The following is a 22,037-nucleotide window of genomic DNA, read 5'->3' on the forward strand; positions in this document are numbered from 1 at the left end:
GGGCAGAGAGCTGACCCTTTTACTGCAGGGCTGGCCTAGGGTCATCAGAAGAAACCTGCTGCCGTTCAGCCCACAGCGCCTTTCCATCAGCACTGCTCCCGCTGACAGTAATGGGAATTATGGTCGCAGTTTAACTTCCTCATGTGCCAGGGTACAGCCGCACACAGTTCTCCTCTTTATAAAAGAAGACCAGGCACTCTATAACTGCTAAGAACAGGCTGTCTGAAAGGTGTTTTATTAACTAAAGTTGGGGAAGAAAATGAAACTGAAAAGAATACGACTGCATATTAAACTACATGAAGTGGTCATGACAACTGGGAATCTCGGTATCATAAAATTTTAACAGCTGGATGCAATCAGTGGGGATTTTCCATTTTTCTTTTTTGTTAAGCTTAAGAAAGAAAAAGAGGAAGAAGAAAAAAAGAAAAATAAAAGCTTCATTTTACTCAAGCAAGCTTTTTATCCAGCTCAGCTTTCTTTGCTTAATAACAGAAGTTGTCTTTGCTTCTCTATAAATCTCAGCACTGCCTGTGCTTAGCTGACATCGTCCTTTTCCTGGGGCAGGGATTCCACAACTGGAGGTGTTCAATATCCCCAACAGCAGCACAACAAGAAATGGAAACCAGAGAAATGCATGTTATAGGGAGACTTCCCCGTGTGTATGCAATTTTCAGAACTTACCAAATAATTAATCAAAATCGAATTTTGCCTCACAATTCATCAAGACTCAACCGTGCCTGAAATCCCACAGTAGTTCTTCAGCAAAAGGACAAAGTTCCATGGTAAGTCAGCAGAAACACTTTAATGTTTGGCTGGGCATCTTCCATTTCATCGCATGCAGTCTCAGCCCAGGCTTTCACTTATGTACCTTTCTTTCTTAAGCGCTGCTTGCTTCCTGGTAATGTCAGCACTTGCCTTGAGGTAGCTGAAGAAACATTTCACAGACTGAGCTTCATCAGACCTATAGGAACAGAGGGCATTACTGAAAATAATGTAATGGATTTCCTACCCCCACAAAAAGCGTATGTTTAAAAAACAAGGTCAGAATTGTACATAATTTATGGAATGGTATTCCTTGATAGCTCCAGTGAGAACTGGCTTATTTGTCCAGGGAGTAATAGGATATTAATCAGCATAACTGAGTTTGATGGCTCTCTGTCTGACTTGCATGACTTTGCTTAGGCAGCCTTATAAACAAGCATGTTTCCTCAGTTCATTGTTATTTCTGTGTCTGTTAAAATGCAAACTGACTCCAAACTTCTGACTTCACCTTTCAATGCCTACATGTGTATTTTTGTTTACTAAAATAACTTCATTTTTCCTTTACTGATGCCTCATGAAGCCTACAACAGCATCCACACATCTGAAGAAAATCTTCTCTTGTTGCATTTTCAGCCTCCCCAAATCCCACTTGTCTCCAAAGTCACAGGTTTTCCAGAGCAGAGGTTGAATTCTGTATAAACTCCCAAGCCCTTGTTTTGAGGACTGTGGATGGGCTTTGCCTTCCCTGAGAGACTCAGCACTGCACATTTGCACTGAGGGTTAGAGCAAGGCAGGATGGAGCTCTGAGGATGCAAAACAAGCAGATGTCGCCTGGAGAAATTTCACCTTCAGTCTCACAGTTCCTTCAATGATTGCCCTAAATCATGTTTTCCATGTTCTTCCACAAAATAATTTGGAAACACCTGTAGAAGGGCCAAAATAAACACTAGCAGATGGTGTTTGGAAAATGTCAGGGGCTGTGCTTTGATGAGGTGCCTGGGAAGGGAGCCGAGCACATCACCTGGCAGTGCCTGTATCAGTGAGCTATGGAGAAAACTGGTGGGCAATGAAATGCTGCCTGGGCTTGGTGACTGCACAGACCGGGATGGGGACTGTGTCTGGACTGTGCAGGACTTCTGAGTGGTGGGTTGCTTCAGTCCCGAATGTCTCTAACTGAAGTAAGCAAAGATGCTGCGTGTGCTTTGAGCAGAGATGTAAACTCAGAGCCACTAGCACAAGTTAAACGATCAGAGCAGAGACAAGAAATATGCTTTTCTATGGACAGGCGGTTAAAAGTACAACCAAAGCACCATGCTTGGACGGTACTGTGTATTTCTGAGGCTTGTGCAAGGCACTGCACGGGGAGAACAAAAAGAAATTGCTGCTCAGGGGGTCCTCGGGAGAATTACCGAATCATTCCACACATCACTCCAAATGAACCAGCAGCATGCAAGTGAAACCCGGGCAGTGTGTCAAGGAACGTCCTCGGAGGCAGATGTCCGAGTGGAAACGGGGATCGTACTGGCACCTGATGGGCGTCACCACCGGGTGACACGAAATGCGCTCTGTGGGACCGGCACTTAGGCTCCGAGCAGACTGTTCCCCCTTAAGGCCAGCATCTGAGGAGTGCGCGGGCTCTGCGGGGGACACACGGCGCAAGGGCTCTGCTCCCGTTTCCTGACCTCCTCCTCGCACCTCCAGCTTATGGACGGCCCGAAGAGCCGGGAGTGCTCCGACCCCCGGCCGGGAAAGAGGCCAGAGGAAGGCACGGGCGGGCCTTTCCCCCAGTTACCGGGACAGCGTCCCCACTCCGGTGCTGCCCCGGTCCCGCTCCGGTCCCTCCCGGTGCCGCCCTCTCCCGCTCCCTCCCGCTCCTCTCCCAGGGGCGGCCGGGCCGTGCCCGGGGCGACAGCGCCACCTGGCGGCCGGAGCGAGCCGCGCGGCGGCCCCGCGGAGCCCCGCTCCCAGGGCCCCGGTGGGCTCTCCCGGTTGGGATTCCAGCTGGGATTCCCGCTCTGAGTGCCCCTGAGCGCCGCTGTGACAGTCACACTGGCCTTTTCGAGGACGACGCCCTTAATTTTGTCTCCATTCCCTGGGGCGACGCTGCCCATGGGGTCGTTCTGCTGCAGGGCCTCCACTTCCCAAAAATTTCTGACCTCCTTTTTGTGTTCATTTGTTCCACATGCTCATTCCAGTCCCCAAAGCGGAGCCTGATTTTCCCAGATGACACTTGCCTTGCATGCTGCTAGGATCTAGCAGGAATGACAGCACAGACAGAGAACAGCTATAGAGAGCATCCATGGTGAGGAAACCAGAAGGTAAAAGCTGAAACAGTGGGCATCCAACTAAATCACACAGCAGGATTATGAGATAAGGGGTTTTATCACAATAGTAAAGAGGAGAAATGCTAAAATATGAAAAAATTGAAAGTTATTTTCCTATGCTTAGCATACATCTGGCAAGAGTGAAAAGTTTGGAGAGAAGCAGCTCAGTATGCACTGATCTGTGGCTGTTGGCAACCTGATGGGTGCAGCAGCTACCCAGGGGACTCCTGTGGCCTTTGCTGCAGGTGTTCCCACAGAGAATACAATTTTTCCAATGATTCATGCTTTTTTTCCACGTCCTCACAGGACAGCTTTGTAAATAAACCCTGTGTGAGCTCTGCCTGAGACTACAGGCTCACAAAGGTACCCTGCAAAATTACAAAGCCAGCATGAGCTTCAGGAGTGGTTCTGTAACTCATGCAGACCTGGGCACATATGCGAGGTTGTCCTGGAGCCAAACCCTGCCCCATGTGTCACTGGAGGCAGAAACACCAATTTTGTTTCCAGATTACTCTTTGCTACAGGTGTAAAATGCTAGACGACAACTGTGGCAGATGGAGTCATGTTACGTTCAGTTTTGTCACCTCTGCTAGACAGTGATGACTTCTGTCAAACCACCAAGAGGCTGGCAACGCCAAGAGGCACAGTAATGTCTGACAGAGCCTGTCTGTCTGCAGGAGCCACATACAGGCTTAGCATCCAAATGTCTGTGAGACAATACGTGTGGTTCTGCAGCTCTGCTTGCACAGCCAGGTGCAGAAGTGAGGTCCTTCCGTGGCACCCCAGCCCTGCAGGTCCTTGTTTCCCACTCCTTAGAAGATTTTCTTCTTGATGTAGAATGAACCTCTAATGATTTTTCTTTTCTAACATCCACATACATTCCGTTCTTTCAACTTACTGATGAGTGTAGCAGCCTGCTTTCCATTTTCACAATGAGTTTTGCCCATGAACTTAATTTTCTCATCAGATTTTGGGAGCTGCAGAGGCACTTGGAAAGTTCTTGGCTCATATGCACTGCGCCAGACCACACCTTCTCCTTGAGGAATTCCCAGGCTTTCAACTCAAGACTGTGATCTCTGTAAACCCTTGTCTGTGATGTCTGAATATTTGTAATACTTCTCATTGTTCAGGATTTAGCTCCATCCAAGTGCATGGGGTGACTTGCCATTCACCAGCAGATATGTTCCAGGCTTCCTCCAGCAAATTTTTCTCACCTCTCCAAGCTCTCCTGTGTACACCAGCAAGTTGTCAAGGAAAGCAAGGAGAAGAAAATCGTGGTGCCCTCAGAAGTCAGCAGAAAACTTTTGCAGAGTCCATACCGTGCCTTCCCTGCTGACCCCACCAGTGCTTGGGCAGTGTCCCAGCTCAGCCCTCAATGAGGACTTTGGGCTGTTCCTGCTATTCCTGCAGCCCTGTGAGGTGTAAGTTGCCTTGGGGGGTGTGAGTCTCGCTCAGTGCCCATGTCCTGCTGGGTCAGCCACTGGCCATCTCTGCTGCATCCACAGAACTGCACGGCTGCAGGTCTGGAAGGGGTTTCTGAGTGGGAGCAGAAAGACCACTCCCAAACACAGTCTCTCAGGGTGTGAGAAAGATGGAGTCTTCAAATTGTGCCTGGACTACACAGTGCTTTGTAAGCTTTGGTGCAAGAAAAGGGAGAGCCTGGGATTTCCAGTGAAAGAAAAATGTCTACAGAAATAAATCAAATTTAAGATTAATGGAGCTGTAAGGATAATAATTGCAGAACTACATGCTGGTAAATTTTTATCACACAATAATACATATGGCACCAGCAAAGAGAGTCTGTTTTCTTTTCTTAAGCATATGAACTACCACACATTTATAAAAGCAACCATTCCTATTCTCTTACACTCTTTGGAATATGTTTGAAACGCACAGTCAAGTGTGGGGAAGTGTCCAAAAAAGTTGCATCTGTCTGGTTTATGACTGACAGGAAAGGCCAAGCAATTATCTGAACTCCTGATGGGACAATTTTGTTCAGATGTATTTTGGGGTCAGGAGGCAAGGATTTCATCAGAGAGAGTTCTTCAGCTTATGAAACATACAATGTGTCCAAAACAAGGTCTGAAGTTGATTAGACGTAAGTATTCAAAAGGAAATGATTTACATGACAGCCCTGGATGTATCATCCTCTCAGTAAGATCTGACCCAGCAAGGCTGAGATAACTCACTTATGAAATAGAGCTTGTGGACCCAATTAGGCAATTTTTTTTTCCATTGTAATGTTTTGCAGGGAATTAGTATATAAATCTTCAGGAACCAGGTGGAAATGTAGGAACAGACCCTCGGCTGGTGTAAATGAGTGTAACTCCACCAACTGGAGTGCTGGAAAACCAGGGCCATGGTTTCTATATGGGCTGGCAGGTTTTGCTGTGTTTTGATGCTGTTTGGCAGGGGCTTTGAAAGAGGCAACGCAGTTGCCCAGGCAGTTACAAGGCTGCACATGTGTGTGGCATGTGCTGTATCTTTTCCATCTTTTCCTCCAATATCACACACATGCAAAGCTCTGTCATGGCCACTGGGTCCAGGGGATCTGCTCAGGAGAAAAAAAATGTTTGCCTTGTTACACGGGGCTTTGCCACCTTGAGTATTTTGGGGACACCTGCTTTGGCACTGAGAGGCAGCAAGAGCATGAGGGTTTTGTCTGGTGCAGCATTTTCCTCCTCTTTTTCATCCACAAACCATAGAGGCTGAGTGCCTTCATAGGAAAAGATCACACAGAAAGTATAAAAAAAAATGATAGTTGCCCTTCATGTCTCCTCTTCCTTTTTCCTGTTGCCTTTTTTGGTTTTTTGGGGAGGGCAGGGTGGGGATGGTAGGACAGCAGAAAAAGCAGTCCATTTGCAAACGTTTCATTCTTGGTGTGTTTAAACATTGTTTATTTCTATGCATTCTGCATTTTAGTCTTCCAATTCTGGCATGCACATAGTTTACTGTGAAAGATTGAGAATGAATATTTTTAAATTCAAACAGGTTCACTTTTTAAAGCTTTCTTCTCACAGATGAGACCTCTTTCTCACACCTTCTTAGAGGGCTTTGCAAAGGTCCCTCATGCTTTTAGCAAGACAGGCTTGATGTCTCTGGAAGATTTATTAGGAGTCACAACTTAATCAAGGAACCAAAAAAGATTCATTTTTCATGCAACTTGTACAGCATCATCACCTGAGCGGCTCAGCACTAGTAAATCTTGTTGGCATACTGTGGAGGGTGATCCCAAATTTTCAGACTCCCCAAATGCAAACTGAAGGGATACACTGCTTTATGTCTCCTTCCAAGCTGAAAAGAAATATGTTTGAGAAATAAGCCCTTTAGATGGCAATTTAATTTGGGGCAGATGTGCCCGACAGCCATGACATCATCCTAAGGCAGGTCTTTTCTCCTTCTCCACTCGCCCCCTCCCCAGCTTTACAGGAAAGGTATGGAACATAAAGGGATTTATCAGGTGTCTTATCATAAATGTGCTTTATATCCTGAAGTGCATCTGTGAGCTGGTTCTCATAGGTAAAACCAGCTGTTAGCTTTGAATAAGGACAGATAAATAGAAAAAGAAAAGACTGTGCACGGGAAAAATTTCCAGCCGTCATGTATGCTGTGAGAAAGAAGAATAAAACCAAGTATACATATTTGGTCTCTAAGCATGTGATTTCTTTCAATGCCAGGACTGTAACCAAATTTGCTTTCATCTGAAAGGAAATTCAGCTCTGCATTCAGCAGCAAGCAGTGCTGTTCACTGGGCACCTGGAAAGCCATGTTTGGCTGAGAGACGAGGCTCTGTCCATTTAATCACTGGCACCTCTGCCGAGGCAGCCAACGCAGGTGGACAGGAATCTTGCCTGTCAAATGGGTTTGGCTCTCTGAACTCCCCTCCTCAAAACCTCCAGCCACCACCAAGTTAATTTAACACTGATTAACAGTTATGCCTGAGGAACACATAGATGTCAGAAGTTAGGTGCCAGTGGCCTGGGAAGTACCCAATTCATTTAAGTACTTCTTTGGAGAATACAACCCTGGAGACTAAATCACAGCCTAGGATAAGGTGGAATTTTGAGTCTAAAGTCCCTATTTACATGTGTTTTAGGTTGGCTAGATCTTGCCCCTATTTCATACCAGAAGAATGCTACTAGAAGGACAAAACATGGAGCTTCAAGCTGTGGCAGGCACAAAGGAATCTAGTAGCATGCTTTTGTAGGTGTAGCATGGAAAGATTTTGTCTCCATTTTCCATAGGTGTACTGGGAAGCACAGAAATCCCCTAGTCTTTTTTCAGTTTCTTTATGTTGTGGGTTTTTTTTTTTATGTGGAGGTCTTTCAGTTTTCAAAGAGCAGTAATGTCCAGCCTTCTGGAAAAAAAATGCAAAGACCTCTTGGTATAGTGCAGCTTGTAAAGGTGAACATATAAGATACCTCATCATTTAGCCAGTGCTTGTGATCCACCACACTGAATGTACACCCACTATGTGACAGAAAAACTCCTGTGCTTTCACCACACAAACCCTGCTTGTTTTCTTGCGTGAGGGGGAAGAGTGCCTGCCATGAGAAGAAAGGCTGCTGGGACAAGGAGTATTGCTCATCACTGCATGGCGCTTGCTGGGAGGACAAGATGATCTGTGCTGGTGCTAATAAACCAGGGGAAGATTGTCATGTCCATAAAAGCATAAAGATCTGCCTAAATGAAAAAAGAGGAAGGAAAAAAATGCTAAGTGAAAAAAAAAAAAAGGCTAACTTCAGTACTCACTCTTTAAATATCTGCAGCCAGCAATGCTCGCAGGGAGTGCCAGGAATACGAAAAGGTTGAGGAAGGGTGAGTGCTAGCAGTCTCAGCCTTTTCACACTTGTTGCTGCTGAATCATAAAAACTCCACATAGCTCCACATAGCCCTGTTTGGGGCTGTGTGAGCTATTGCCAAGACAGTGACATCTCTGGACCAGCACAGCTTTCCAATGTGGAGAACTGCATTGACCATTCTGAGGGAACCAGGGGGTAAGATTTATCCAAACATAACAGAAATTGTGTATCTGGGGGTAAAAAAAAAGATATCAGGATAAAATTAATTTTTACTGCAACCATTTATTTCTTGGCTTTGTGAAAACTGTTTCAAGTCATTGCCTTTCTTTAGGAGGGTCAGGAGGCCAAGTCCAATGATAAATACAAAACTCTGAGATCATTATTCCCTTCTTGGACTTTAACTGACGAAAAGCTCCATTCTGTTTGGCTGGGCTGCAGTCCAAAGCCCAGTGACCACCCTGCTGCAGCAAAATGCTGAGTTAGGGTATTCTTGAAAACCTAAAACATCATTTATGCTTTTCCTGATAGGAAACAGATAAAAGTCCACTGTGTCTCCATCTTTAATTGTCCATACCCTTGTGGTCCTCTTCCTCTAGGCTTAAGAGACCCCTATTGCTGTTGAAGGGTGCAGCAGTTGGGGCTCTTGGTGCCAGCAGAGGTTTTAGTGCCAGGATTTCACTCCTTGAAGGCAGGGGAAGGCTGGCTGCTGGCCAAGCAGCATGTGGGCAAGGCTGCCTTAAGCCTGACTCTGCTGAGCTTGTGCTGCTGGCTGAGCAGTGACTAAAACACCCATCTAGGTGCTTTTTAAAGGTGTTCACCAAAATCTGGGTTGAGACTATCTTCTTCTTCTGCTATTAGCAACATCCATTGGATGGTTAAAGTAACATTTGCCTTGTTTTAATCTGGGAATCTGGAGCATTAATTCAGTACATTTTCTGAACAGTCTTCCAGCACTGATTTCCAGTTATCCTGTATGTTCAAGCAGAAATATTTTGATGTTAAACTCCACATTACTTCTAAGTAAGGATGAGCATTTCAGGACAAAAAGAAACCCAAACCTCTTAAACCTATCCCCTTCCACTGCAGTAGGTGAAACTCACTTTCCACAAGAATTCCCAAGCAAATTATAGCAAACTTCCCCAACTTCTCTGCAGCTGCATTGGCAGGGGGCCAGCAGGCTAAAGGCAGTATCATGTTGAATGTAAAGGTGTAATATACATAGCCCAGAGCTACCAGCAGAAAAGGCTCCGTCCTGAATCCTGTGGCTGCAGAAGCTGCTGTGACACCCAGTATACACTCAGCCCTGGGCAACCAAAACATGTACTCAAAATTATTTGTCTCTTCCCTAGCAATAAAGTTCTGTCACTCCTGCAGCATCCTCTTCAAGCTTGAGCCTGAAAAGAACAACCTTCTCCTGTGCTCTCCCAGGAGAATGTTTCTTTTCCCTGACAGATCCTTCACTGAAGGAGGGTTCCCCATGCATGTGAGGGCTGCATGGAAATGCTGATCCTTTCTTGAATCAAGGAGAATGTTTCTCACCTTGAATTGGCAACAATCCCTTGGCTTTTCTGGAGCTGTGGGTGCTGCTGCTCTCACTGTTGGCTACCAGAGATGTTGGGTTTTTCTTTGGAGCACCCACGTGCAAATGCGGGATGAGAGGGAAGGAGTCCCAGTATGGGCTGCCACCCTGCAGAAGATGCTGCCTTGCTCTCCTCCTTCCCTTCTTAGCTGTTTCCTTGGGTGCTTGGTGCATTACAGACTCATGATCACTGCAGACCCCAGCACTGATCAGAAGAAAAAGACAATGTATTTAATAAGGTTTGTTTACAGTTTTAAAACAGCAATTGCCCAACTGAGTGGGGCATATGAATGTGTCCCCCATGACTTTCTCACACAGACAGCTAAGGAGAGACGAAATCATTAATCAGTGGGTGCACAAGTGGTTGGAAAACATGCTGAACTTATCATGGTTTCAGTCATCAGACTGAAAATTCATTTTTAATAGGGTCACCCAGGGTCTGTTTGGGGCCTGTTTCAGTTTGATATTTTCATTAGTAACTCGGATAATGGAATAAAGTATGCTTATAAAATCGGCCCATCACACTAAGCCAGGAGGATTGTGAGCATACTGGGGCCCAGGATTAAAATTCAAAATAGCTATGAAAAATTGGAGAGCTTTTCCAGAATCAACAAATGGAACCAAAGAGGGATACATGCAAAGTGCTAGGAGGTCAAAAGGCCTCGTATTGAAACAAGGAGTGACCAACCAGGCAGCAGAAGAGACCTGGAGGTGAACACACCCCAGCTGACCACAGTGACACCCACAAGGGTAGGTGTGGGGATGTGAAAGCTAAGGGCTGAGTGGTAACTTCATTGGGAACTTCTCAAGTTTTGCATCCAGCAACTGGACATCACCTTTTAGAAAAGACTTAAATGAAATAAGAAAGCCCTGAGAGACCATCAAGGGTATTACAAGGTTTGTAAAATCTGACCTGTGAGGAGAGATTGAAAGATCTTGGAGTTGTTTAGTCTAGTGAAGAGAAGACAGATAGGTCCAAAGGGAGTGGGATAATAGCCTTCAAAATTTTTTTCTGTAAAGAGGATGAAAACATGTTATCTTTATATCCACTGAGAGTAGACATGAGGAGTAATAGATTTAACAGGATGCAAGGGAGATTTAGCTTAGATAGTAGGACAAACTACCCAGCTATAAACAAATATAAGCTCAGGAGCATGCTGCCTTTGTCGACCGGGGGGGTGTGCAGTCATTAGAGGTTACAGATTAGATGAATGGCTGTTGCAGACAGCCTGTTACAGTTCTTCTCACCCCAGCACCAGAGAATAAGCCACAGGGCCCTTGCTGGTACTGCTTTATCTTTCCCTGCAGTAATTTGCTGGAGTTGCTGGATCTGAAGGAGCTGTGCCAATAGCTCTTGTTCTGCTGCTGTGTCATGAGGAAAACCCAGCCATCTGCCTGGATGAAAGCACCATGGCTGGTACTTACACAGGCAGCAGCCACAGCTGCATGCTTCTGCTTGTAGAGCAAGTCATTGCAAAGCTCCATTTCAAATCAAGCAGTCCTTGAGCTTCTTTGCTCAGCTGGATCTTCCCTTAGCACATCTCCTAAGGCACCCAAAGGCAGCAATGAAGTGCTTCTCTCAAATCTGATTCCTGATGTTTTAGCAGATTTGTTCTTGGAGGCAGCTCTCACAGACACCATTCTAACACGACTGAGTTGTAAACTGAGTCAACCACCATGACAGTTCCTAATTAAAGGGAAAAAAGTAAAACATCCAAGCTAAAAATGGCAAAGGCAACCGCACTGCTTTGTACATTGAAACAACTATACACCAACAACTCATGGTCTTCTGACTTCCTTTTTTTTTTTCTTTTTTCACAGTGACACAGACTGTGACAAAATATGCTTTAAAAATCAGATGGTTAAACAAGATGTGCAATCTGCTTATTATTATAGTTTCTACCCCAAGCTGTGAATCAGTGCCTCTTCACTCTGGCAGTTTGAGGTTATTAGGTTTGTGTTCTAGGAAACAGTAAAAATTGTCTACTCAATGATAAATAATTGCTTCTTCTTTAGAAGCACTTGTTATCACCTCCTCATACGGAATATTTTTAGTACTAGCAAAGTATCTTCTTTTCAGCTCCCTTGAGACATCTGTTCTCCATATGGTGGACTTGCCTTTGCTTACACAGCCGGTTTCTGGGAAGGAGTCTCCTGGTATGACAAATTGGAATTATTTCCAGGTCTTCAAACACTCCACTAGTTCCTGACTCATGTAATTGAGCCTAACAAGTTCTGCAATATTGTACATGTTTTAATCCCTCTTGCCTACCTAATTTTTGTCATATTACCTCCACTGACAGCAAGCTGCCCTTAAAACATCAACACCAGGCTGTCGGCAGCAAAGAGCCACTTAGGAGCCAGTGCTGGTGCTGAGCCCTGCTAGGGTACACCACCCCACCATGCTGTGCTGCTCCTCTGCTCCTTGAAGTAAATCTGCTGGAAGCAGCACAGTTACCCCATCCTGGCCATGACCATGGGGCTGCCAGCACGGGACACAGCCTCTTTGAGCATCTGTGCCAGATCCTTAGCACTGTGACTAGTGCAAGAGAAATGGGGCCACTCCATCTCTATGAGCCATACTATTTGCTTCCTGCGGTTTCTGAACTGGATTCTGTGAGGTGAAGACTCCTACAATCACACAAAAAAGGTACAGCATTTTTTTTTCTCTTTGGTTTGACAGCAAATGCCAGAGGATGAGAGCTAGAAAATAATCACTTATATTTGTGTGTTAGGCATATATCTATAGTTACCCTCTTATTCCCCCCGTAGCCCCTGATGTATGGGTACTCTCTGACCTTGCAGTATAAAACACATGCACTATTCAGATATATTTCCTCATGACTTATTACAAAAACTGCCAGTTTGAATCTTTCTAGAAGCTGTTGCAGTACAAAGAGACACAAAGCTCTGTCAAGTGATTAATTCCACACAACGTGATATTGCACGTAACAGTGGAGGGAAACCACACAGACGATACTTTAGGAGCAAGACTTTCAATAGAGGACTGTGGAAGGCACTGAATATTGATACTTCCAACTCACAGTGTTTGTGCATTTTAATAGCACTCAAAGCACCCATTTTCCTTCCGTGCTTGGAGAATCAGGGAAGTGCCACACCAGCAGAAGAGAAGGAAGCTCTGTGCATGGGGAGGAGCAGAAGCAGTGTGGGGAGCACTCCAGAGCAGCGGTGCTGAGCCCCCAGCATGCTGCTGGAGGTAGGTTATACTGAGCGAGCTGTGATTTTGTCTTGAAAATCTAATGCTTTCATTAATTCACACTGTTTTTCTTCAGATCCACAACTAAAACTCCAAGGATACAACACGTGGTCATGAGAAATGCATCTAGCTACACTATTTTTTATTATGGTAAACATGAAATCCTTAATTAGAAAGAAGTCAATTGTTTTGGCAGCAGAGTGCCACATACAAAGTACCTGGAAAATAGAGAAGTACTCCAGATTGTTCTGGGAACAGTGGGGGCAAAGTAAAAGCAGAGTAACCCAGATGAAAACTAAAACCTGAGGGGAAAAAAAAGTTTTTCTTAAATCCTTGGTTAGTGAGATACTAACCCACCTGTCTTTTTATTCTTTAAATAAGATATATGGAACAAAGATTTTGTTTCTTACAAATTAATATGTGCTTGCTTTTTTGAGATAGCTCAGAATTCTGTATTTTATGGAACTGCAAATAAACTTTGCTTATGAAGCAGCAAATAGGACACATTCAGCAAGCATGTTATTGCTTAGCTTCCGCATATGAGACAATTTCTGCAGCTAAACAGTATTAAATGTTTCAGTAAATCACTGCAGCATTAAGGACCTAAAGGGCAAAGATGTGTCAAGCGGAGTATGCTGCTTTGTCTCAACTTTTCCTACATCCAAGGTTACAGCAGGACAGTTCAGTGGCATATTCCCAAACACGGAGCCACTGCCAACATTTTCTTAATGGGATTAAATTTTGCCTTGTTACTGTACAATGACACATTTTAAGTACACTTGGCCATTTATTTGATGTATGATTCTCTTTGGCTGAATTATTAGTCTGGAACTGTGAATAGTATATTCTTTATTTCATTTCTTGCTGTAGTTCTCCTAAAATGTATGTAATTAGCAATAGAGATATTAATAGAATAGAAAAATAAAATGGATTATTTAGAAATCTTTCCCTTCCGTTAGTATCTCTATCAATAATTGAATAAACACTGGAAGAAGTAAAGCATATTGATGTACATACAACTGAAAAACATTGAATTGATAAACAGCTGTCCAGAAGGACTCTTCTGGGTTGACAGCCTGCCTTGCAGAATTGGAAGGAAGGGAATACATATGGCAGCTATACTGCCCACAGCTAAAACAATGCACAGGCTGGTCACAGACAGGACTCGGAGGCTGGGATGGAGATGGGCATGGAACTTCTGTCAAATTGGACCTCTGGTACCTTTCTGCTGCAGGCAACAGAACAGCAGGGATCATCCCTACAAAGTCATCCTTGGGCCACGGCACACGTGGCAGCCATAGTCACAGCAGATTAAACATGATGAAAGTACTTCTGATTGCTGCAAACACTAAATTAAAATGTACTCTGAAAGGAAGTATTCTCCCCCTTGAAGCTGGCCAAGAGAACCTGTACAGTGGCCCAGGTTTACCAGGCTCTTACCTGCCAGCTCAGCAGCAGTGCAGCAGCACAGCATAGCCTGGCTTCCCCTGCACTCCTGCAGCGGGGACTTCCACCAGGTTCAGAAAATCATGCGAGTGCTGCCTGCTGCAGAGGTGGGGAGGAAATCAGAGCATTGTAATTAGATCTGTTATACATAGATGTCATCTCCAGGCAGGTGACACCCGTGCAGGACCCCAGCCAGCAGCTGGAGACCTCTGCATTCCCAGGAGTGGGTGGCTCACCAGAGAGCAGCTGTATGCTGCAGTCTTACAACAGTCAGTATCCACTCGACACAAACTCTTACTGCGGAGTTGTTAACATCATAAAATACATTCTACAATAATTTCTGGGAACTCCACACTCACCATGAATACGTCACAACTGAGACTCTACTCCTGCAATTGTCCTTTCCTTGCTAAAACATTGATTTATTAAAGACTTGATCCTGACCTTATTTCACAGCTATATAATTCCACTGTTATGACATCATCCCAAAAGGCTTTAGAATACAATGCATACATGTGGAAAAATTAGGAGGATTGCCAAATGGTAAATTGGCACAACATCCCTGGATTTGATCTTGATACTGAAGACTATAAGCCTGATTCTCCCTTCTTGAAGACTGGTAGAATCCAGGGCACGTGTATATAACAATTGCAAAGGTAAATATGAGAGTTTAATTAAGATAATGACTTCTATCACAGATCAGTGTTGTCTTTCATTTGTTTATATTCTAAAAAACTTCCCATTTCTGTGCATAATTGAAGCCGTGCTTGTCCAAGTGCGTTGGTGGGCCTGTCCCAGCTAGTACCGGCACAGCCAGCAGCAGGGCACACCATCCCGCTCCTTGCGGGATCAGGAGAGCTTAGGGCTAAGGCTTCCACCTTTGTGTGACAAGACATTGGGCAGCAGCGCCAGAAGCAAAGAGAGTGCACTCCAGCTGGGGCAGCAATCCAAGTTTATTGAATACACAGGGAAGACACCAGCCGAGGGAGGCCCACTGGCTGAAGATCCAGAGCGGGGCTGTGCAAGGGCTTATAAAGGGGGGAGGGAGCAGGGGAGGGGTTTGCCTTCCAGCCAATAGGACATGGGGGGCTTGGGGAAAGGGAAGATTGACTTTAAGGGGGACCAATGGGGACAACCTTGGGGAGGAGCCCCAGCCCCTGCACCAATCACTCGATGCCTAGGTAGAAGGTTCTGGAGAAAGGGGAATGGTCGCCGAGTGATGGACAGGGGCACCAGGAGGGATCAGGGGAGTGATGCACAGGTCTCCAGGGAAACAGGGGAGGAGGCATGGGGATTGACAACAGAAAGGAGGGAGGAGACAACTGTGACGGAACCATTAAAACAGTGGTACAAAGGAGCAACCCAACGTACAACTTAGTACAAATTAAGCATGAAAAATCACAATACAACATACAATCACCAGGGACGTGCATTGGTGACTGACTGTGCTTTGTAATGAAGCACAGTTGTCCAGCTCCTTCCTACAGAGGAACAAGTCAACACTGCCCGGGTCTTGCACTGCTTCCAGTGCAAAAGCCACCACTGGTAGAACTGAAAAAATTTATGGCAAAAATTAAAACATTTATATTTTAACATCTCCAGACTTTATTAGGTGTTCTTTATACAGTCATCTGGTATGTTTAAAGGGTGAGCAATCATATAAAAGGAAATATGGTCATAACTGATTGAAGTAATAAAACCCTGAAACTAAATAACATCTCATAACTCATTACACAGCATATATTAGATTTCATTACATCAGTATATGACTTAGTAGTAAATTCTCCTGTTGGTCATAAACCTCTAAAGTGTTGTCATCCTGAAAAATGAAATTAAAAAAGGGAAGAAGACAATGCCAGGACATTCTGGTGGTGCTTGTACTGTTACAGCACAGCCCCACCTTGTGTCAGGGTGAGCTAGCCTTGATTGGTGATGCTGGAGATGGGTGATATGTTTTTCCCCACCGTTATCATTGAATCCAGGACAAAGCCACCCCTCCACCTGGGGCATTGGCATTGCCAGGGGTTCGTTTTTGTGTAGCTGACCTAATGCTGAGCTTGTCACCCTGGTGTGCTGATGAAGCCACCTGCATCTCTGGCACTGGGCAGCTCTTCCCAGGGTGGCGGCTGAGCACACCCTCCCTGAGTGCATCCCTGTCTGTTCTGGGATCCAGGAACCACAGAGCAGGTGGTGGGGAAGCAGCAGTGTGCTGGTAACAGAGGCCAGAGCCATGGCTGGGAGCCTGTGCTCCCTCTGCCGTGGCACAGCGTTAGCTGCTGGTGCTGCTCGCTGCTCACCACCCTGGGCAGGCCATGTGGGGATGGCTGCTGCCCACCCCGCTTCCTCACCCTCACCATGCTCCCACCTTCACAGCCTGGGGTATGGCTGCAAGCTGGCAAACATGGCTCTGTCACATGCCCTGGGCTGCAGGAACCGGGATGGACACCCCAGCTACTTGGACAGATGGGCTGGAGCCCAGTGGGACTGTGATCTGGGACTCTCAGAAGGGACCTTGGAGAGGCAGTTCACCAATTCATGTTACCCATGGAAACACCAGCATGGGGAATTTCCAATATCCCCTCTCTTTCTAAGGCTGAAGCATCTCCCAGCTGATTTCCAAAGACCATTCAGGACACTGGTGCCTTCCCAAATCCTTCAAGGGTCACTGATGACCTGAACATGCTCCATGAGTCCAGTGACTGCTGGTGTGTTTAAGGGAGGTAGCAATCACATGCAATGAGGAGAGGAGCCAGGCTTATTTCTGGCATAAGCTCACCATGCCCACTGCTTGTTTGTGCTACAAACAACAAATGTTTCAGAGAAACTGCACAAAAATGACCCTTTGGGCTGGGGACAGGCTCTGGTAAGTGTTTGAGCCACCCAGCTACAGCATCAGGGACCTGCTCCCCATCTCCTTGCAGCTCCCAGAGTCCTGAACTCTTGTTGTGCTGCAGCACAGCACCAACACCTCATCTGGGGCTCTGTCCTCCAGCTGCTCAGACCAGGTCTGAGCAGGGGACCAACCCTGTGGCCGGGAAAGCTGATTTCTCCCAGGACCAGCAAAGTGACAGTTTTTAACCAGGTTGCCTCTTTCCATTTGAGTGTAAGGGCTGGCATCTGCTGCGTCAGGATCAGATGGGCTTCTGCTAGTGAGGTGGGCAGCAGGTCCCTCATTCTAGGCTAGGAGATTCTGCTAAAATGATTTCTGATCAGATTTGCTAGGATCAGTCCGCAGCAAACCCCTTGCTGCAGGGCTCATCTCTATGCAGCATGCCATAGCTCAGGTCTAAGGCTCAGAGACATGTCCACTCAGGCATAAGCAGAGACTGTTGTGGCTCTCAGTGTCAGCTGTGAACAGTGGATCTTCCTCTCTACAATTCCCCAAAAAGCTTTTATGTTGTTTCATTTGAGAACCAACCTCCCCTCCTCCATCTGACAGTTTATAATTACCCAGGGCAACTGATCAGCAGCTACACCATTTGCAACATCTGGGAGATCTTAAGGCAGATCCCAGTCCAAGCTACACTGATGTAATTGTTTTGCTGGGTGAAGGATGATAACTCTCCCCACTTAAGATTATACTCCTTCAAAATAATCCAGTGGTTTTTTTGAGGCTCACTTATGTCAACACGTGCTTTATTGTGTCTTATGTGTTTTTAAAGTGCTGGGTGGAAGCAGCTGGAGGAGAAGGCCCCTTTCAAAGCATACCTCCTCTTGTTCTTTTGAAGTAGCTTGTTGAATAAGGCTTTAATGGCTGTTCTGGACACATTCAGACACACCACTGGGTTTGATATACTTATGAAAAGCTAAGGATGGAAATTAATGAAAGAGATCCCCCAGAGCTCCAAAGGTGAAGGTGACTACACCCCTCCTTTCCACTAGAAAGAGCAAGAGTCTGTGACCAGATAAAAAACAAAGCTGTACTTCTGAAAGGCAATATGGTCTGTTATTTTTCTTGAGAATGTTTTTTTTGTGTTGTTGCTATATAAAATATATAAATAAAGCATGTCTAGTTGCTGTCTGTGCAGCCCCATGTTCTGACTTTGCCCTAAGTGCTCCTAGGCAGGGATGACTGCCTCCACAGAGCTCCAAAATGATGATCTCACCCCTCCTCTGGTACCTTGGCTTTTGCAGTGCACAGAGCAGAGCTGAGCCAAGCCTCACCTGGCAGCAGGATGCACCTTGATTTTCAGCAGAGCCACCTCTACACAGCCACGACAGTGTGGTGAGCTGCAGCAGGCTGGCTGAGTGCTGAGCATTGCTGGGGCCCGCTTGCACATTGATGGAGTTTTCACCCACCTTCTTCAGGATGAGAGAGTGCGGCTGACAAACATGGAGAACTTGGAGAATTTTTAGTTAATTTAAGCAAACCAAACAGATCAAGCTGCTTTTATGACTATTTCATAATAGTATCTTTTTAAACTAATACTCCACAGGGGAACGCAACTTGCAGACAGAAAACCCTCTGAAGTGCCTTGAAGAGATCTGAGCTTTGGACTCTGAACTTTGCTGCTTATAAACAATCATTTCAATCTGCTAGGCCGCAGTGGGAGTATGAGGCTTCATAAAAGGGCTTAGGTGTTGGAATACTGAGTGCAGTAGTGCTTAACTCCATGTCTCACTATGCAGCCGCCCCTTGCAATCCAGAAGATTTAGACACAAAGAACCAGATCCATGCAGGCCAGTGGGGAACCACTTTGGGAAGGGCTGAGGAGAGCACAGCCCAGCTGTGGCGAGTTACCTCCTTCTGATCAGGTTTCAGGCTCCAGGTCCTTTCCCAGCACAGGAACCAAAGCAGCACACGGTCATAAAGCAGCAACAACAATTCCAGCACTTGCTTAGGCTTTGGAAGAGAAAGATCCACTGCTCCTCTTTTGCAGCAGAGATGTGAGCATCCAAAAGTCAGACCTACCCTGTCACTGTGGGGGCATCTTCTTGAAAATGTTCTGATTTTCGTGAAAGAAGCAGATGAGGTTGGCCCACAGGAGACGGACGCTTAGGCCATGCCCAGGCACCCTGGAGGCGGGGCAGGGACAGCTTGGACTCACAGTAAGGTTCAGTGTATGATCTTTAAATATTCTTTGGGGAAAACGTAAGCCTCAATGAGTGCCATGAACTTGGCATTCCCAAAGTTAGGACACACAGGTGTCACTCTCTGCAGTGGCCTGAAAAGCACCTTTGCCTTTGTCAAACTACCTCATACCTCTCTCCACATGCTCATACTCAGTGTTCCCATTTCCCAAAATGCATTAAACCACGTTTGCACATAAATGCATCAACTCCACCTCATCCTCACCGTGCACCTCCAAAGCAGGCAAAGGGGATTGAGGTCAACTTACATTTTTTATACTTCCTTCAGATCCCTGCACATGACTCCCTAATCCTGGGTCTACCTCAACCCTTCATCCACCCTGCATTCTTCACTCAAGCCCTTGGCCTAGCTCCCTGATCCAGTGCCACAGCTCAGGTACTACAGGAGAGAGCAGGGCAGAAGCTGGTGGGCAGTATTTTCCTAGACAGGCAAGTGCCCCTAGGCAGGTGGAGTCAGGCACTGCCCTTATTTTGAAGCTCATCATAAACCAGCCTAGAAAAAAGCTCTAAGCAACTGATTTGAGTCCTCGTGTCTCCTGGTACAGTTTATCAGATCTCTCATAGCAGAAGAGAGATAGCCAAAAGGATTAATAGTCCCACTTGCACTCCAGAAAATATGTAAATATTATGTAAAATATGTAAGCATTCACCAAGAAGGGAACCGTGAATCGACACCTTTTGTGAAGAAAAAGTAATTGAGCTGACAGGCTGCCAGCATAACCTAGCATTAAATCACCAGTGAGCAGAAGGCATTGAGGGCTCCTTCTCCAGACATGTCTTAACACATACCCTGCCAGGAAGGCAGAGGTGCAGATGCTTTCTGGCACAGCTTTGGGACAGCACACTTGCCTGTCACCTCATCCCAGTAACACCAGCAGAGGTTCTGGGTGAGTCAGGAACTTCTTGACACTGAAGGAAGCTTACAGCTCCACACGGCCTGCAGGGGAGTGTGAGGAAATAGGTTTGGGATCAGGCCTCATGGTATTTATATGTTTACAATGAAGTTTGTGGCCTACAGTTTTTCAAGATGTTAGCCCTTTGGGCTGTAGATCAGCTAAGAGAGGCTATGAAAAGTGAAGTCACTCTGGTGTCACCCTGGAGGGTTGCCTGCCTGTTCTGCTGCCCAGGAACAGCCCTTGCCCTGGCCAGTTTCAGTCCATGAAAACCAACTGCCAATAGTGGAGATGTCCTGAAGGTCATCTTTGACCTTTGCTCTCTAGAGAGAAAATGCCTCAAGTCAGAATGTGTTTACCATACTAATGCTAAAACGCTTCTATTAAAATGACAAGCACGATGTTTCATCAAAATTCTTATGGGATTTGTATCTGCTGTAGCTCTCTTTCAGATGGAAGTTGGATGTAAAACAAGCATATGTTTCTTGTTATAGTGCTGAAAAAAATCCATTGTTTTGGGGTTGACCAATTCAAAATTTAAGGAAATCAGTCTGACATAGCAAACATGATCTTCAGCAATCAAAATGTATTCTTATATTTCTTATGTATTTAATAAAGAGAACTTCAAGTGAAGCACAAGTTTGCTCAAGTGATGAAGAATAATTTAAGCTAAAACTATCATCAAACTGCAGGACTAGCAATGTCAGCTCAGACTCTTAATTTTACACACATAACTTGGATGTGGTGAACGACAAAAATAGCTCAGTAATTTATGGAATCCCTACAAAATTTATATCCAAAAAACTACATTAACAAAGGTGAAGGTATCAAAATCAGGAATAAGGAGATGCAAGATTCACTGTTGCATTGTACATGATGATGTGACCTTAAATTGCAGGTTCACATTTTAGGCACTCTTCTCATTCAGAAATTCTTTACAATCCTCTTCAGTGCACGACTCATCCTTGCTTTCTGAAAGTACCAGATACAAGTCACAAATACATCTTCTTCTATGTAAGTATTTTTGCACTTACCACTAGAGGAATGAGGATAGTGACAATCCCTGTGAAATTTGCTCCTGCTACTACCACCTGTAGTAACCATTGTGTGTATGGATAAATACCAACACTTGCACCTAATATTTTCAGAACCAATGAACTGAACGCAGACACAGATGTGATTACTCCGCACTTCTGCAGATGTAGCTCCAAGCACAGATATATTAAGCACTTAGCAAAATTCTTATGGAGTTTCTGTGAACAAAGTGTCTTGCTTAGTATTACAGAAGAACCTTGTAATAGCAGAATACAGAAATCCCAGTTCTCCAAAGCAGAAGGCCCTTTCCTTCCTCATCAGACTCTTCTATTTTCTTATTTTCTTTTCTTTTCTCCTCTAGCTATCTGATCCCCTTTACTGTTACTAACCTTTTCCTTAAAATGAGGCAACTTTGCAGACAGCAAGCTAATGGCTGCACAGGCCGGGATGATTCAGAGGGCAGGATCCCACAGAGAGATGGACAGGTGGGGTAGAACCAACAGTGAAATTGCAGATCTGAAACCCATTTTTGCAAATGCATTCCTTCCCATCCCAGATATTTTTAAGCATAACTGCAAGCATTCAAAATTGGGAATCATGCTGACCCTCCAACTTGTCACCAGCAGAATTCAAATGTTACATACAAGGAAACTCCCATTTCTTCTGGCTAAGATTAATGCTTGTCAACTTGGTGTGCATAGAGGGGAACACCAGGAAGTGAAATATGAAATGTCTCCCAAGCTACTCATTCATTAGCCAGTAGCAGAGGCATACAAATCTCACACCACATATCCTAAAGAAGGGTTTGGTCTTTAACACAGAGCTGCTATGGCTCCCAGGCAATAGATGCCACTCTTACACTAGCCTCCTTCTTCCCTGTTCCTTACC

The sequence above is a fragment of the Onychostruthus taczanowskii genome, unplaced genomic scaffold, assembly GCF_017590055.1.
Source record: "Onychostruthus taczanowskii isolate IOZ18803 unplaced genomic scaffold, ASM1759005v1 scaffold4, whole genome shotgun sequence".
NCBI classification, from domain to species: domain Eukaryota; kingdom Metazoa; phylum Chordata; class Aves; order Passeriformes; family Passeridae; genus Onychostruthus; species Onychostruthus taczanowskii.